Here is a 9,039-nt window from a genome sequence, read left to right as displayed (position 1 = left end):
CTCCCCCAATGCCATGGCATCTCTCACTCAAGGCTGTGGAAAATGCCCTTCACATGAAGGAGCAGGAGATGTTCCCCAATGTGTGTATGGCACTCCTTTATTCTCAGGTATGGCATGTGCTTGCAGGAGATACTCTCTACTAGGAGAAATCCTTCAAGGATATCCTTTGACAATTTGAAAAGGGAATTCAGTGCACAACAAAGGCATCAGAGGACCTTGTCTGAGGACAGGGAAATTTTTTTTTTAAAAAGTGCAGTAGGGAGTTCTTTGATCTCATCTTTTCCTGTCTTTCTAGGAAGAAGGTAAATAAAGGTCTTCCCTCTGTCTTTCAGGCAACACCATCCACTTATGTTCTGATAGCCCGTTGTGGGTGCTACAGCCACAGTGACTTTTCTAACAGATGTATTTTTCCAAAACAAACATGGTTAGAAAATTAATGTGTTCAGCAGGCAGAGGAAAGATTGAAGATTGTTTTCACTTTTTCAGAGAGAAACAAGAAATACCTCTTAAAAGCAGGCTACAGTCTCAGGGTCTGAACTTTAAGGTGGGTGGTAAAGAACACAAACTATACCTGACAACATGTGCAGCAATAAAGTCACCTTCTAGGTTCAACATTAACTGAGTTCAGGTTTTTAGCATAAAAGCTTGCAAATTCCAAAATCTACTGTTGCATTTTACTCACAACCTTTACACAGTGGTTGTAGGATCTCTTTTTTTTTTTTTTTTCTTTTTTTTAATCCCCTGTGGCCTCGTCCAGATTGGAACTAGTAATAAAGTGGTCCCTGTCCAAAGTCATAGAAATAAATTCTGGATCTGAGATGACAAATTCAGTACTAAGTTTTAATCTCCCTGTGTGGCTAGAACTCAAACTAATGTAGTAATTCAGGTGAACCCAACCATACAATCAAATTATTAGAAAATGACCAACATAAACTGTTATACTTGGGTTTAACAAAAACCTCTACCTAGCAGTTCAACTTCAGACTATTACATAATGTTACACTACAGCTTTACTTCAGTATGCTTGATCTGTGAATGAAGAAGATACAGACCACACCTTGAGTACTGTGTCCAGTTCTGGGCCCCTCAATTCAAGAAGGATGTTGAGGTGCTGGAACATGTCCAGAGAAGGGCAACGAAGCTGGTGAGGGGCCTGGAGCACAAATCCTATGAGGAGAGGTTGAGGGAGCTGGACCTGTTTAGCCTGGAGAAGAGGAGGCTCAGGGGTGATCTTATTACTGTTTACAACTACCTGAAGGGGCATTGTAGCCAGGTGGGGGGTGGCCTCTTCTCCCAGGCAACCAGCAATAGAACAAGGGGACACAGTCTCAAGTTGTGCCAGGGTAGGTATAGGCTGGATGTTAGGAAGAAGTTCTTGCCAGAGAGAGTGATTTCCCATTGGAATGGGCTGCCCAGGGAGGTGGTGGAGGCACCATCCCTGGGGGTCTTCAAGAAAAGACTGGATGAGGCACTTAGTGCCATGATCTAGTTGATTGGATAGGGCAGGGTGATAGGTTGGACTGGATGATCTTGGAGGTCTCTTCCAACCTGGTTGATTTTATGATTCTATGATTCTATGAAAAATATTCAGAATATCAATTTTAGGTATATTGTCCCAAAAGAAACAAATCTTGATTTATTTAATCTCCCATTATTATCAGAACTGCCTGAAAGAATAAAACTGAGAGAAGAAACATTTTGCTGAGGTTCACAGAAAAATCTGACTAAAGAAATTAGAAGTATGTCACATTTTAGTCTATATTGGAAAATGTCCTACAATATCAATAGTAGCTCCATTATTCTAATCCCTCTGCAATGAAGCACTTGCTAAAGAGAAGAGGAGAAGCTGAGGGAGCTGGGGTTGTTTAACCTGGAGAAGAGGAGACTCAGGGGTGACCTTATTGTTGTCTACAGCTACCTGAAGGGAAGTTGTAGCCAGGTGGAGGTTGGTCTCTTCTCCCAGGCAACCAGTAACAGAACAAGGGGACGCAGTCTCAAGCTGTGCCAGGGGAAGCATAGGCTGGGGAGTGATTTGCCATTGGAATGGGCTGCCCAGGGAGGTGGTGGAGTCACCGTCCCTGGAGGTGTTAAAGAAAAGACTGGATGAGGCACTTGGTGCCATGATCTAGTTGACTGGATAGGGCTGGGTGCTAGGTTGGACTGGATGATCTTGGAGGTCTCTTCCAACCTGGTTGATTCTATGACTCTATGATTCTATAAATTACTAGATAAAAGTGAGTCCAGCAATGTCCACACTTTGTGAATTCATATCCATTGTACACAGAAGGGAATGCCCTAAAGTAAACTCCTAAAAAGTGGTTAATTAACATATAAACCACAAATGTCAGGGTATCATAAATATTCAAGTAGCAATAGATAGTGGGATAAACCCTGAGTGCATGCCGTAAGTTTTTTATCTCCATAGATATCTTGAGTTGGATATTTACAGTAAATTACAGCTGCACATGCTTTACTCCATAGCCATATGTTTTATTATTCAGCCAGATGTAAGCCATAAAAGCGTTTTATCTATTTTGTGGTTCAGCCTAGCACTAATAAAATAAACTACAAATACCTGACTTATAGCTTTGCTGGCATTTTTGCACTCCAGTGAAGTACAGTTCCAATGCCTCATGCAGTGAAAGTGATCTAAGAAAATCATATGTTCTTCTCATTTCTTATACTTTCATTAGGACCTTAAATAGTTGAATGAACAGCATTGAGCTATAATTTATTCTTTTATTGTTTTTCATCACATGGACAGTCATCATCACTGATAATTCATTTTTGTTTCCTGTGGGTTGGAAAGGACATTAAAAGGAGCCTGCTTTCTGTCTTGGCTTCTACATCACTGATTTTCCTTAGGCATTACAGAGTAGCATCAAATTACTAAAGGAATCATACATCCTAGGAAGGATGTATTTAGTTATATAAAAAAGATAATGTTGCAATTAACAAGATGTTCTCTTTTTTTCCTTTTTTTTAAGCTGTCATGTAATCATATTAAACCTTGGATATGAAAATGAGAAAGTATGAACTTTGTCTTATTACTATTTTGGGATTAAGATTCCTTTAAGCACCTGTGAAAGCTCTCCTAAGTGCACACACAAAATGATTTCTGTTTATGCCAAGTGTGTTGGAAGACAACATCAGCTTTTTTGTCGCTGTTTTTCTCCCCAAAAAAAGTGTCGTCAAAGGGTTTAGAATACCATTTCTGGTGTGGAATGTGACCATAAGTAACACAGTTTATAACTGGTATAGAGAAGACACAAAGAGTATTGTGACAGATCATAAAATACAGCCAATTTTCTGAGTACTTCTAGGTACGCTGTTGGTCTTGGACTAACATGCTCTGTCTCAAGGTTGTCATGGGCATCTGTTAATAAGTCTCTCTAGCCCAACAACATTTCACTCTCAAAATGGATAAACCCAGCAGACTAATGAAGAACTGAGTGCTGAATGTTTATCAAAGGAGACTCTCTTCCATTCCATCCACCTCTTGCATGCTTTCAAAGAATTAATCTATTTTAACAAGGGACCCTTTCCCTATTCTGTGGCCTCAATTCAGTCTCTAAAATGGGGGATTAAATCCAACACTCTGCAAATTGAAATTAAGGTAGTTTTGGTTGTTGTTTTTCAAGTTACTCTGTTAATTGGTGTAAAATCTGCAGCTTCTGGATTACCAAGCACATTTCTATTAACAGAGAAAAACTTTGACAGAAGTACCACAAAGACTAAGGAAAGTAAAATCTTCTAAACTTTTCTCAGTATATTAAACAAGTATCACTTAGAGGAACACAGGCAATTTTAAATACTTTAGTTGCTCTGCACATCATAATAATAAAGTTGAAGGGCAAAACAAAACCCTGTGTCATTTTTACTCCTCAAAATTCTTCATACTTCATTATGACTGATTGAAAATAATTGAGCAGATGTTATAGGCAGTAATGTTTTAAACCCTCTGTGCTTAGATTTAAATCTGAAATAATGCAGCTAAGGAAAGTGCAAAAGATTTCATCTCATGGTCCCATGAGCATTTGAAAAACCTAAGTGCTGCTTAGATATTTTCTTATGCCCAATACTTGATCATTTTTATGTTGCTGCTGAAAGGATAAGGTCTCAAGTGTGAGTTGCTGTGATAAACACATTTTCTTCTGGCTCATGAGTCATAGACAATGTAAAAAGACATTTTCCTCTCCAAGAGCCAATATTGTGAACATCTGGCTCATACCCTTCTTAACAAAATTTGTTCCACTGCTCTATTACATATAAACATCTGTCATTTATATCAAGCAGCTGACAAATGCTCTATCATGAATTCCAAGAACTGGCATGCTAGATTGTTAAGTATCTTTTTTATACAAAAGGAAAGCTGTTTCTCTGTCTTGAAGACTAAATCCTGTTCAACAGAGGTGACTTGCTTATCAAATGAGAAAATGGGTTAAATTCACATCAACAGTCTTAAATTTTCTTTCTCCTGATAAACTGTATGGAATTATCGTAAATCCCTCTTCACATAAAAGACAATGATGTGCTACTGAGTGACCCTATGTGGATACTGTTCAGTGGATGATGTTGTCTACCTAAAAACCTGAAAATTCAGACAAGTTCCAAACCCTCAGACTTGCACACCTATTCACAATCAGACAATTCTTTTATTAGGTCTTTGTTTTGCTTTGTTTTGCATTTAAGCATCTTTCTGCTGGCGTTCAGTGCAAGTTGAGTTTTTCATTCCTTTGCTGCGTTTGGAAGGGATGTCCACAGCCACACAGATAAGTGATGTGTACCAGGAAACATTGCTTTTTAAGACATTAAACCACGGAACCATTTCTGCTTCCCCTTTTTGGGACTTCAAATCAAAACATATCACAGCTATCACTCATTTTTCTAGTGCCCAGTGATTGTTTTTTTTCCCTTGAGGCTAAGCAACTGTTTCGTGGTCCCCTCTGCACTCAGGAAAGAAAAACCTCTTCCACAGCAGGATAGGACAAACTCTAGGGAGGCTTCAGCCAGAATCACCACAGGATCCTGCCTCCTTAAGTATTTAAAGTTAGAACTGAAACCCAAATAGGAAGGTCCTTTTATAACGTTATTACTCCTGACTCCAATAAATTAATCCAAAATCTGTGTGTGACCACCAAAGCCAGCTGCTTTGGGTGCAGTCCACTACCAAGAGCAAGTCAAGATGTGTAAATGAGGTGTCTCCTCTCTCCATTGACTGTACAGACTAAACACAGAGTCACCTGGCAACAATTAATAGAAAAATGGATTGCATTTCCTAAATGAGGTGCATAAAGTGGGCAGTCTGCATCTGGCTATATGAGCCTTAAATACGCAATCCTTATTCACAATGTATGAAGTATTTCTCATAGCTTTTCAGGACAGGCATTGCACTAGACATTTGTAACTAGCTGAAAACAAAGAAACCTTGTGATTCACTGAGAAAACGGATATTTAGTTAGATGCATGACAGAGCCAGAGGCAACTGTGGAGCTGCAAATGCAATTACTGCTGGCCAGAGGCATTTGTTTTTCACTTAAGTGGAAAAATATATGTGTGTGTGCATACGTATATATATATAGTCTGCTCTGATTTGTCTGGTTTCTGTCAAGAATAGAACAGTAAACAACAGGTTCAGTCTTGCAAGATCTGGAAGATCCTCCCTAAGAAGAGAATAGATCTGGAAGAAGTTCCTTCGCCTACATGAAAATGGAACAAGATAATTTCATCATCTTCTGCCTTCCTCTAGCCCTTATTTTAATAAGATGAACTCTGTTTTTTCACTGCAGGATGTGCAAAAAATATGGAACATTTTGATATGCTGTTGGTACTACTACTGAGAATGCCAAATCTGCTGTCATAATTAAATCTACCACAATATATAAATGATGTGTTTATTAATAAGATAGAATGTTATTAGTTTGGGGTTTTTTTGTTGAGCTGGAGCATTTCAAGGCCATCTGGGACAGGGAGAGAGAGCAATGCCTTAACAGTAGACTCTTTGTTTCCTTAACAATGATCACCTGTCATACTTGATTTCCACAGTGGGCCTTTTATAGCAATTTGCTATTCTTACCATTGCATACAATTTTTGCAAGCTTTACTCTGGGATCGTTTAAGCTGGGGATGGGTGGACATATGCTGAGTAGGGTAGCAAAGAGTAGGGAAGGTTTAAATTTCAGTTGTGAACTGCCTGCATCTCTCAAACCATTCATTACCAGATTCCCTAGCATTTGGGTTTTCAAAAGGTGATGAATTTTTGTGTGGAAAAAGGTATTTTGTTGGCTGGACTCCACTGAAGCATGCTTTCAACACTAACTCCCCATTGGCAGTAGTTTCTGCTTATGATTTGTTTTAATGAACACCAGTTTAAACTGGGCTAATCATAATGTCTGCTGGAGAAAGGTTGAGCCCCAGCATATTTTATACAAGGTTGACCTAACCAAAGCTCATGTCATGTGGATGGTAGCCATGCAAAAGTAATTTTTGAGTGTGGGACTTAAGTCTACACAGGATATGGTTAGAATACATAGGGGAAATTAACATTTTTCCATTTCTTTTTTCTTCCTCTTACCTCAGTTCCCCATCTCCGTATCACACACACTCACTACCTTCTGTCTCCCTGTCCTTTGCCTGCAGTCACTTTTACTCCCACATCCGTCCCTCATCTCAGCTTCCTCGTGCTCAATTGACATCCTTTCAGTATCCTGATCCCACTGTTCTTTGTTGTCCACTACCCACATACCATCTCAGCCTCCTCACATATTTCCCTGGGTTTGTAAATGCTCCTTCTCACACCTTAGGCCAGCCAGACGGAACTAGAAAAGGAATGATTCCTAATTGAAAACCTCCAATTGTAAGTACCATATATTTTACAACTACTTAGTGAATCTCTCAGAAATTCCCCTAATTAAATCCTCTTGAAAATACCAGAAAGTCTTCCTTACCAAAGTCAACTGAACAAAGCCAAAGCAAAGTTGTTATGTTTATTACTAGTGTAATGAAATGAAAATGCATTTTTCATTAAAACTAAACCATAAGCAAATATCATAGCAATAGTAATTTTAATCTGATTCTCACCTAGCAATTCAATATTAAATTTAAAATAAATGTAGATCTGATGAAGTTTGGGAATCAGCAGGCAATCAGCTTTACAAGAAGACATAAGTAAACTCCCACTGATAGAACGCCCATATCATTCTGCATCTGGTTTGCATCACTGTTGCACTCCTAATTAGACCTTGTCGATCCATTTGCCAGTGCTGGTCTACAAGTGACAAGGTTGAAATATTTTTTTCTGTAGAGATATCTTCCATTGTTTTGTGTATTTTGATTTAAAACAGGATAAAGTAACCACAGATCACAGCAGAATGGTGAAATTCTCTTTGGGAATAGCAACCATTATGAATTGAGGACAAAACTGAATAGTTTAACCGTTAAACATGAAGATGCAGATCCTCAGATATAATAAATTTCTCTTGCTATTTCTCTGATGACATTAAGTTTTTATTGGTCCAACCCTGAAGAGAATGTGCCAAAAAGTAGTACCATATCCCACAGGCAGAAGAAATGCTGAAAAAAATATACCTGCGCTTTATCAGAAGCCACTTTGCTTATAAAAGAAAGTAATTTCTTTGTAGTAAGTTTGTTTCTTACCAATATTTCTCTCTGAGTTACCTTCAACTCCCTGGGAGCCTTTTTCCCTTTGAAATACAAGGGGTTCAGAGTTATATTATTGCAAAGAACAATAATTTTATGTACAACTAAGCACTTGGATTTCAAATCTCAAGAGTACAGTACTCAAAGAGTAAAAGTTCTTTCTTGAATACATAACCCATTTCAATTATACCTACAGTGGGTTCATTTAGTTAAGAAAATTAAACAACACTTATTTTATTTGCATGTGCTATTTATTCTTCCTGCTTCTTTCTACGGCAAACATCTCTCTAGAATCAGAGTTGCCTAAAAATTGTTGGTGTGAGTGGCCTACTGACGACAAACCTGCACATGTAGTTGTGCATTGTAACCTTGGTTTTAGCAGCAGGTGAAGTGAAGCAGTGGCTTAGAATCATAGAATCAACCAAGTTGGAAGAGACCTCCAAGATCATCCAGTCCAACCTAGCACCCAGCCCTTGGATAGGTCAACTAGACCATGGCACTAAATGCCTCGTCCAGGCTTTTCTTGAACACCTCCAGGGATGGTGACTCCACCACCTCCCTGGGCAGCCCATTCCAATGGCAAATCACTCTCTCTGGGAAGAACTTCCTCCTAACATCCAGCCTCGACTTCTGCTAACACAACTTGAGACTGTGTCCCCTTGTTCTGTTGCTGGTTGCCTGGGAGAAGAGACCAACCCCCACCTGGCTACAACTTCCCTTCAGGTAGTTGTAGACAGCAATGAGGTCACCCCTGAGCTTCCTCTTCTCCAGGCTAAACAACCCCCAAGCTCTATGTACTGCTCTGTTTAGTAACATTAAGAACTGAACCTGTGGAAGCTACAAATTCTGCCTCCAGGATGGGGGGAGGGGAGGGAGTGGGATAAAAAAAATAATAATAAATAAATTATGTCCCCATAGGACCCAAAAGGAACTGCAAATAATGGAGACCAGAGGTGAGCTTTCTAATGTATGTCATTGCATTAATTTAGTACAATGATTAAAAAGCTTTGAGGTAATGCTACTGCCTTGCTTAGATTCTGATTAAACAACAGAGGTGTGAGAAACTGTTAGGGCTCAATGATTGATTAGATATATACTGGGAAAGAAAACAACTTGGGAAGATTTAGAAAATATGTTTATTGTTATGGAGCATTAAACTTTTATCATTAAATTCATACTTCAAGAAACAAAACTTGATAGTGAATAATGCAAATATTTTCCTTTAAAAATATTTTAAGGAAGAGAAAATAAGACAGTTAAGTTTCAGTTCAACATCAGCCTCTTCACCTCCAACTTAAATATCTAAATTTAAGTGCTGGTGAAATAGTTCAGCTTCTAAAAGATTTTAAATCATTGGTGGATTTAAGGAACTAACACACA

Source organism: Pogoniulus pusillus, chromosome 5 (assembly GCF_015220805.1).
Source record: "Pogoniulus pusillus isolate bPogPus1 chromosome 5, bPogPus1.pri, whole genome shotgun sequence".
Lineage (NCBI taxonomy): Eukaryota > Metazoa > Chordata > Aves > Piciformes > Lybiidae > Pogoniulus > Pogoniulus pusillus.
This window is presented reverse-complemented; position numbering follows the sequence as displayed.